This window comes from Dipodomys spectabilis, unplaced genomic scaffold (assembly GCF_019054845.1).
Source record: "Dipodomys spectabilis isolate Male_0828 unplaced genomic scaffold, ASM1905484v1 ptg000319l, whole genome shotgun sequence".
NCBI classification, from domain to species: Eukaryota; Metazoa; Chordata; class Mammalia; order Rodentia; family Heteromyidae; genus Dipodomys; species Dipodomys spectabilis.
The window spans coordinates 3328862-3338907 of NW_024870996.1; positions in this window are offsets into that span (position 1 = coordinate 3328862).

Consider the following 10046-nt stretch of genomic DNA (forward strand, 5'->3'; position numbering starts at 1 on the left):
ATAGAAAAGAAGTCAAGTGACTCACAGAAACTGTCATATATAGTGATATGTGCTGCTAAAATTTAGCAGGTTCATATATCAGAAAAGCCCTAAAATCCTGGAAAATTAATTACAAATCTTAAATTAAAATAAAAGTCAAGTTTCTGGGAGTTGGTGGCTTACACCTGTAATCCTAGCTACTCAGGAAGTTGAGATCTGAAGTTTGAGGTTCAAAGTCAGCCTGGAAGTCTGTGAGACTCCAATTAACCAGCAGAAAACTCGAAATGTGCTGTGGCTCAAATGGTAGAGCAGTAGCCTTGAGCCAAAAAAAAGCTTAAGGATAGTGCCCTAGCCCTGAGTTCAAGCTTGTGACCCACCAAAACAACAACAACAACAAAACAAACCAAAAAACAACAGAGTGACCATGTTTTCAAGAGAATGGGCCTAATTGAAGGTCTAGTCAGACTTGAGAGTGAAGGAGCCCTCCCAGAATGCAATGCAAAAGAAGACACAGGAAGAGCCCTGAGCAAGGCAGTCATTGTCAGGAGTGTGATTTGAGCTCTGTAGCCCATACAATCCTTGAGTTCAAATCCTGCCTCTTCCTCATTCTGGGGTAGGACACACAGCCCCTCAGTATTTTCAGCTGTGAGCTGGGGATGTGTAGAGTAGAAACCTTCCAAGATAGGTTTGTGATACCAGGTAACTGTCAGGCTATCAAACCACATTTCCATGAATGGATTAAACCAACCTTGACCAGAGCTCTCATGATCCAATCACTTCCCCCAGAGTCCCACTTCTTAGTGACGCAGAATTGGAAACCATGTCTTTAACCCATGAGTCTTTAGAGAGACAGTTCATAGCCAAACCATATCACTACCATTGCTTTCCCCTAGTTTGGTAGGGTTTCTTTGTCAGTGCATTAAGTGTCTGGAAGCTGACATCCTGAGAGAATTTGAGGCCTAGTGCCTATTTCACCAGCTGACACCCAGCTGTCCTCAGGACTGTTGGTGCTGGATACTGTTGCCTTGGAGAAATATATAATAAAATGTGTGTCTAGGGACTAAATTCTTCCTGATTTATTCTTTGCTCTTAAGAGTTGTTCTTATTCTCTGAGGAAGCTTAACATCAGTTATAGCTTTCTCCTGCTTTATTTTTCTTCTGTGTATGCTTTTGAGAGCATATAAGTTTAATGTTATTTGGTGCTGTTACTGGGGCTTGAGATCAGGGCCTTTCACTTGCACTTGAGTCTACTACTTGAGTCATACCTCCACTTCTGGCTTTTTTGATGATTAATTGGAAGTAAGAGTCTCCAATTTGTTTGTTCTGACTGGCTTTGAATCATGATCCTCAGATCTCAGCTTTCTGAGTAGCTAGGATTACAGGCATGAAGCACCAGCGCCTGGCAAATCAGGCTATTTTGACAGATGAATGAGCAGAAAAAGGAAGAAAAGCAAAGGTCTGCTGTGTCCCAGTTAACTCTCTAGCCCTTCATGAAAGAGATGGAGAAAAATCACCAAACAACCAAAGAAACTTTTCAAAATTCTGGTCTCAATGGTTTAGTGGGAAGAAACCACTTTCTGGCCTGACTTTTTTGACAGTGTCATGTTACATGCCACATTCCATTCCTCCTGGTCTGGTGAGCTCAGGCTGGGGGGACATTATGAGGTCTCACATTTTTATAATGGAAAATATGTCCTCTAATAGCCAGCAGGATCAAAGACAACGTAGATGTTAATGTGGCACAATCCATTCAGGAAAGAAACTTTATCTCTTCCATAAAGAGCATGACCAAACTGTTCATTAGTTAAGAATGCAATCCTTTATAATTAATATACTTTATTGTTATTATGGAGGTGATATACAAAGGGATTACAATTACATGAGTCAGGTCACGAGTACATTTCCTTTCGGACAGTGTCTTTTGTTCCCTCATTCTCTTCCTACCTCCTAGCTCCTGTCTCCACCCACGAGTTATACAGTTCATTTTCATCAGTGTCCAGTGAGCTTTCCTGTTGCACTTTTCCACAATTTTCTCTTAGAGTTCTGTGCCTTCCCCTACCCTCTCAAAGATAGACAGATGAATACACCATACATATTTTATTTTGTATTACCCCTATTATTGCTCTTCTCACAAGTTGTATTTAATAGATGACCATCTAGGCATTCATGTCTACTATACTACCAGTTCCAGTGTGATTAAAATAACTTAATAAGATGGAACCCCTTCCCCTCAGAATGCATTTCAAATTGAGCATGAGATGATTATGTTAATTATAAGTTTAGACCAAAGTTTCACGGATGCAGAAACAAAATTTACAGGTTGTATGTGAATAAGGGCTTATGTTATGAGCATTATAGTTTAACCTAACAGACTCAAATATGGTCCTAGAGTTTATGCAGTAGGTAGGGTAATTTCAGTACACTTCCTTAACTCACAGCAGGTTACAGTGGGTGTGTTCAGGAAAGTATGCAGCCATTGTTTGTATGGATAGTGAACTTGGAGCTAATAAAAGGAAAAATAAAACCAATATCAACAGAATGTCCAGCTGTGGCCTGGACAGGACAAGTTCTTCAGCAGGGTTGGGACATTCTGTTTAGAATTAGAACCTAGTAAAAGACAATGAAGTCAGAAGATATGCATGAGCAGAAGCAGAAGAATGGATGGGGAGACACAGGTCCCCTTCCCCCATTACATACACAAGTGCCACATGGAAACGATTGTTTCCAGACTCTGGCGTTCAGAATACATCAACTCATACATGACTTCCAGACTAAAAAATTTTAGAATAGCTATTATGTGCACTGATTCCTTAACATACTTTCTCTCTCTTTCTCTTTCTCTTTGTCTCTCTCTCTCTCACACACATGCACACATACACTCATGCATACATGTCAAAGGGAACTGAGATTTGAAGATTGCGGTTCAAAGCCAGCATGGGCAGGAAAATCCATGAGACTCTTATATCCAATAAACTACCAGAAAACCAGAAGTGGAGCTGTGGCTCAAGTGGTACAGCACTAGCCTTGAGCTGAAGAGCTGAGGGACAGTGCCCAGGCCCAGAGTTCAAGCCCCACATCTGACCACCTCCCCCTAAAAAAAAATGAAAAGAAAAAGAAGTCTGCGCTTTGAAAAAACCCCAGAGTCACTTGCAAACCAGGGGGTGGGGGCATGGGGGAAGAGCACCACTTGCTAAAGAGAATAGAGAAAGGTGATTTCTGAGAGAAGGAAGAAAAGGAAAAATAGATTAAGACTTTTTTTCTTTATAGGCTGCAAACACTGGGAATGTTAACCTACTTGTTAAATAGATGAAAGCTTGGTTCTTGCTCTTCAATTGCAAGGGCACAGCTAGGGTCACTTTCAACTTCAACTCTTGCTTGTTCTTCAGTAAGATCCTGTGCATTTGTTCTGTATTGTAACAAAAATGGTTATTACATTTATTTCTAGAGTGTAAGTGTACCTATTCATGGCTTCCATTTTTTTTTTTTTTTGGTTCTCATTACTTTTTTTTATTGTGAACATACTGTACAGAGGGGTTATAATTACATGGGCAAGATAATGAGTACATTTCTTATCAAGCACTGTAGCCTCCTACTTGGTTTAGCCTTCACATCCCTTCCCAGTCACCCCCCCACCTAATCTCCCCCCCCACCACCGAAGTTGTAAAGTTCATTTTCAACATGACAACTTGTACTTTTCATTGTTGCAATGGGTCCACCTGTATTCTTATTTAAACGACTTGTTTTTACCCTTCCCCTCCACAAATTATACTGATATCAAATACAGTAAAAGCAGGGGTTATACTGTGAGGGAGGGACATACAAAGCAACACAGAAAGAATCTTATCAATGCATTAGAAACAAATGCATGAAAGAAAAAAAAACCATTTAAATACATATCTAAGGGTTTTCCTAACATCACCTAATCTGACCTTTTCTGCTTGACTCATACATATACTAGATATTGCAAGTAAGGGAAACCATGGGACCTATGTTTCTTTGGGGTTGGCTTACTTCACTTAATATAATTTTTTCCAAGTCTTTCCATTTCCTAACAAATGGGGCAATGTCATTCTTTCTGATGGAGGCATAGAATTCTATTTTGTATATATACCACATTTTCTTGATCCATTCATCTACTGAGGGGCATCTGGGTTGGTTCCATATCTTAGCTATGGTAAATAATGCTGCAATAAACGTAGCTGTGCTGGTAGATTTAGTGTGGTCTTGTTTGTAAACATTTGGGTAAATGCCCAAAAGTGGGTTTGCTGGGACATAGGGGAGCTCTATGTGAAGTCTTTTGAAGAACCTCCATACTACTTTCCAAACTGGTTGAACAAGTTTACACTCCCACCAACAATGAAGTAAGGTTCTCTTCTGTCTACATCCCCTCCAGCATCTGTTGTTATTAGAGTTCTTGATTTTTGCCATTCTAACTGGGGTGAGGTGGTATCTCAATGTTGTTTTGATTTGCATTTCTTTTATGGCTAGGGAGGTTGAGCATTTCTTCATGTGTCTTTTGGCCATCCTTCTTTCTTCTTCAGAGAAGTTTCTCTTTAAATCTTTAGCCCACTTATTTACTGGGCAGTTGTTTCTTTGAGGATTTATTGTTGGGGGATTTAATTTTTTGAGTTCCAAGTATATTTTAGATATGAGACCCTTGTCCGTTGTATGACTAGTGAAGATCTTCTCAAATTTGTGGGCTTTCTATTGATCTTGCTAGCTATGTTCTTTGCCATGCAGAAGCTCTGCAACTTCATGCAATCCCATTTGTCCAAACTTTCTTTGATTTGTTGTGTTTCCGGGTCTCTATTAAGAAAATTTAGGCCTGTGCCAAGGAGACCTAGAGTTTCTCCTATTCCATCCTGTAATGTTTTTAGTGTCTGCTTTGACTCCGAAGTCTTTGATCCATTTGGAGTTGATTCTGGTGCAGGGTGATATATAAGGATCTAGCTTTAGTTTTCTACAAGTAGTTAACCAATTTTGCCAGCAACATTTACTGAAGAGGCTGTCTTTCTTCCATTCTATTTTTTTAGCTCCCTTATTGAAGATTAGATGGCTATGGGTTTTCAATTCTATTCCATTAGTCCTGAGGTCTGTTCTTTTGCCAGTACTAAACTGTTTTGAAGACACAGAGAGCCCTTGGACCTTTGGCAAAAGCTTCAGGAAAAAGCCTTCCACTTACTTGGGATAGCACTATTGAGAGAAGACCTGCCTGCACTCCTGCAGAGAGAACACACCATTGTACACCAGGTAAGGAAGCCCATTGCCCTAGTTAAATACCTTCAGGATCTGTTCGTGGTAGGTCATGAGTATCTCTGAGAGCCACTGCTTCCTCTCCTGCTTCTCTCGCTGAGTCCTGCTCTCGCAGGAATAAAACCAAGACTTGGCTCCTCTGGCCAACATCTGGGGTTGGGCACAGCTGGATGACTCTCCCATCTGTGGCTCCTGCCTGCGGTGTCCGTTCTGCTTGGACACCTGGATGCAAGGCCATGGTGCTGTGTGGAATTGTGACAGAGCTGCAGAGGGAAGAAAGCATTGGATTAAAAACCCTGGGAGAAACTCACTGCTAACTCGATCAACCCAAGGGGAATGAACTGCATTCATTAACCCCTGGAGCAGAGCTTTCAACATGATGAACAAGACACACAGCCTGATTGACCCTGAAAGTCAATATAAATTCTTCCTTTCACACTCCAAGAATATTTTCCCTTAGCCTTCACCCCTCAAAATATATACCCATGCTCACAATGGAAATATAGGAATTGGTGTCAGGATTTATGAAGTTCAGCTCTCCTGGGACTTCCCAGGACTGGGGCTAGAAATCTCCTTGGAGTACAGCAAAAAAGAGGGACAGACAAGAACAGAGCCAAAGCTAGTATTGCAACATAGTATCTCTGTCCTTGTTCAACTTTCCAGGAAGCACTGTTATTTCTTAAACATACTGATTTTTTTAAGTCCTTAATAGAGAATACAAACTTTGAAATGCTGATGGCCAGGTGTCCTGCCTATAAAATCCTAGCTATTGAGGAGACTGAAATCTGAGGATCATGGTTTGAAGCCAGCCCAGACCAAAAAATCGATGAGTGTTATCTCCAATTAACCACCAAAATGCACCAAATGAAGCTGTGGCTCAAGTGGTAGAGCACCAGCCTTGACTGGAAAAAGCTAAGGGGTAGTGCCCAGGCCCTAAGTTCAAGGCCCAGTACCAGCACACAATAAATAAATAAAATTTGGAAATACTCTCATTTGTTAAATACTGCAATTCCATAAATGTTCCCTCACCCCCAGTCCAGACCTGTATCCACTTAATAGAATGAGATTAGAATGGATTATTTGGTAGAGTATGGGGGTAGCTGTGGCACGCTGCTATAATGCAGGGGCTGCAATCTGGCTCTCCTGTTTACAGCTGCCTGGAACTTTTCAGACTCTGTGGTTGCTTCAGGACATTTTCCTGTCTAGGAGGCATGTGGCCATTTCTTCTCTCAAATTGTTTTTGTTTAGGTCCTTTTTGCTTGTCCATGCTAGGAAGTTATAGAGTGATTTTAAGGAGCTTCAAAGGTTTTGACCTTTTTTTTTCCAGTAGGAATCTAGCAAACAAAATCTATGGTTGTTGTAATATTCTTGTCAGTTTGGATTATTGAAGAAAAAGTATTTTTTTTTTTTTTTTGCTAATACTGGGGCTTCAACTCAGGTGCTCTGTTCTTTAGCTTTTTTTTTTACCTTCAAGATGTGGCACTCTACTGCTTGAGTCACACCTCTACCTCTGGCCTTTTTTGTGGTTAGTTGGAGATAAGAATCGACTTTCTTAGCCAAAATGGCTTCAAGCCATGATCTTCAAATTTCAGCCCCCTAAGTAACTAGGATTACAGATGTGCACTGCTGGTGCTAGGCTCGATCTTTTTCTATAGTATCTGGCAGAATCACTTTCCAGGAAGCAACAAGAAAAGACTTGTTCTGTTTTGGCTTCTGACCAAACATGTGGCTAAGAAACAACTTGGTGCCACCATAATCCTTTGACCTAACCACATAGTTTTGAAACTTTTATGTTTTGAAAACTTACTGGCTCTCTTCAATTCCTAGAGACAGCAAAGAACCCTTGTTTTTTTTGTACTGTTATTGTAGTGTGTGTGTGTGTGTGTGTGTTTGAAGATTCCTACCCATATTTTCTCCAGACTACTCTGCCTCCTGAGGGACTCCGTGCCCCTCATCTTGGGAACTGTAAGTAACAAACCATCTTCCCAATGATGGACTGATAATCACAGAAGCAATAGTAATCATAAAACGTAACCTTTACAAACACCCGTGGAAAGTGCCAGGCTGGGGCTCCGCTGTGACAATTTGGAGAAGTATTCTGAGATTTGGGAAGAACTGGGACAAACGTGGCATTGAATCCCTTTGACATTCTTAGCACCAGCAACTCCCCAAAATGGGCTCAGCATTGTAAATTCTGAGAGAAATAGTGCCATCTTGTGGTCACGTAGAACATATTATTTATTTATTTATAGTTTATTCTAATATTTTTTCCTCTGCAATCTGTTTGAATATTTATTTATTTATAATACTTAATTATCTTTTTTTTGGCCAATCCTGGGCCTTGAACTCAAGGTCTATGCACTATCCCTGTGCTTCTTTTTCTCAAGGCAAGCCCTCTACTACTTGAGCCACAAGGCCACTTCTGGTTTTCCAGTGGCTAATTGGACATAAAGAGTCTCAGGAACTTTTCTGCCCAGGCTAGTTTGAACTGTGATCCTCAGATCTTAGCCTCCTAAATAGCTAGGATTACAGGTGTGAGCCACTGGTGCCTGGTCATATTTTCATTAGTGTTAAGTAGTTCTACAAAGGGATTTTGATTCATCCTATCAATATTTGAGTGCCATGCATCTTGATTAATGTTGAGAGCTTGTTCAGGCTCACAGCAAAGTTGAGCAGAAAGGACAGAGATTTCTTACATACAAGAACTGCTTCCAGCCTAATATGAACATACTCCCCCAAGGTGGGGTTGCCTCTCTTCCCCCAATGTGGGTGAATCTACCCTGAAACTTCATTGTGAAGCACAGCTCTGATCTACTTATGGTTCCACTCCTAATGTCCTATGTTCTAGGAGTTTGGAAATGTGTAGTGATATGTATCTATCTATCATTGCAGCACCACAAAGAATGGATTTGCCACCCTAGAAATCTACTGTGCTTTGTCTTTTAAGGTTCCCCTGGCAACAACTTATCTCATAGTTGCTCATTAAAAGTTGTCACAGAATTCTTTCACCCTTACAAAGCTTCACAATAACTGTACAAGGATGGAACAAGTATAGTTCACAATTCTACCCTTAACTGACCAAGGAAGTATTCTACTATCCATCATTCTTTATCCCGCACCCTCCTTTAGTTTATGATGGTCATTTGAATGAAAATTACCTTTATTCTCATCTACTTTCAAGTTAATCCTGCACCCTTTTCATGTCTTCTGATTTAGTTTTAAAATATGTGGAACATATGTTGCTTTCAAAAGTTAAATCAGTTCACAAGGCTATACTCAGAGAAGTTACTCTTCTTTCCATTATGTGTTTCCCTCATTTCTACTCTGCTGACTCCTTAGAGATAACCAGGTTCAGAGTTTGGCATTTGACACTTCTGTTTCTGTTTGTAATGATAAACAGATTGTCTGTGTGTTTCCCTATTTTCTCTCTTACATACTATGTAACACAAGATAGATGTCCTCTTGAATTTCATTCACCTTTTTTTGCCTTTAGAATACATTGAGGAAGTCATTCTACATCACTTCATAGAGATCTTCTACACAACCCTTCATTCCTTGCTATAACCAATCAAGCCAGTCTCCTGTGTGGTATTTTATACTTAGATATAATCCTGCATTGAGTCTATGGACATATGCGTTATTTGGCTGCATTCTTGGTGATGCATCTTCAGAATAAATTTCAGAATTGGGATTACTGGATGAAAGAGGAAATGTATACAGGTGGCCCTTCATATCCGTGCAATTGGTGTCTATGGATATACAGATCTTAGCTTGAAAGTATTTGAGGAAAAATTGTATTGTTACCAATGTGAACTTTTATCCTGTCATGAATTCCTATCTAACACCACTTTTTATATAGCATTTACATTGTTTTAGGTATTATAAATCATCTAGAAATGATTTAAAAGGTAAAGGAGGGGTTTATAGACTATATGCAAATGTTACCTATTTATATAGCAATATGAAGCATCCATGAGATATTAGTGCAGGAGGGGCCCTGGAATCAACCCCTCGTGATATAGGGGAAATACTATCTGATAGTGTTGACTACTTATGTGTAGTCTTAATAGCTATTGGCATTGGTTTATGTTAACATTCTCCCTTTTTGGAGATTTTTTAACTGATTATTTTCATGCTTTAAAAAAATCAATACAAGTATTATGAATTCTTCTCAGGTCCATGTATTCCACAGATTTGCAGTATTTTCATGATCCTTATTTAAAGAAATTTTAACACCCTCTTCAGTTTTTTTTTTTTTCCTTCCAAATACAAAGTTGTTTAATAGATGGTTTAAAAGCAGCCACATGCCCGCGTGCTGGTGGATCACACCTGTGATCGTGGCTTCTCAAGAGGCCAAGATGGGCTGGGAGGTGTCTCAGTGGTAGAGCGCTTGCCTTGAATGCATGAGGCCCTGGGTTCGATTCCCCAGCACCATATAAGCAGAAAGAAAAAAAGCCGAAAGTGGCGCTGTGGCTCAAGTGGTAGAGCGCTAGCCTTGAGCTGAAGAGCTGAGGAACAGCGCCAAGGATCAGAGTTCAGGCCCCACGACTGGACTCCCCCCACCCCCCCCCCCCCAAAAAAAGAGGCTAAGATCTGAGGACTATGGTTCAAAGCCAGCCCGGTCAGGAAAGTTTATGGGACTCTCATTTCCAACGAATCACGAGAAAACCGCAAGTGGCATGTGGGTCAAAAATGGTAGAGTGCTAGCCTTGAGTGAAAGAGCTCAGGGACAGTGCTCTGAGTAGAAGTCCCATGACTGGGGGAGGGGGAAGGGGAGTGTCCACATTGAAGGTTATGGAGTTTCTTCCCAGGGG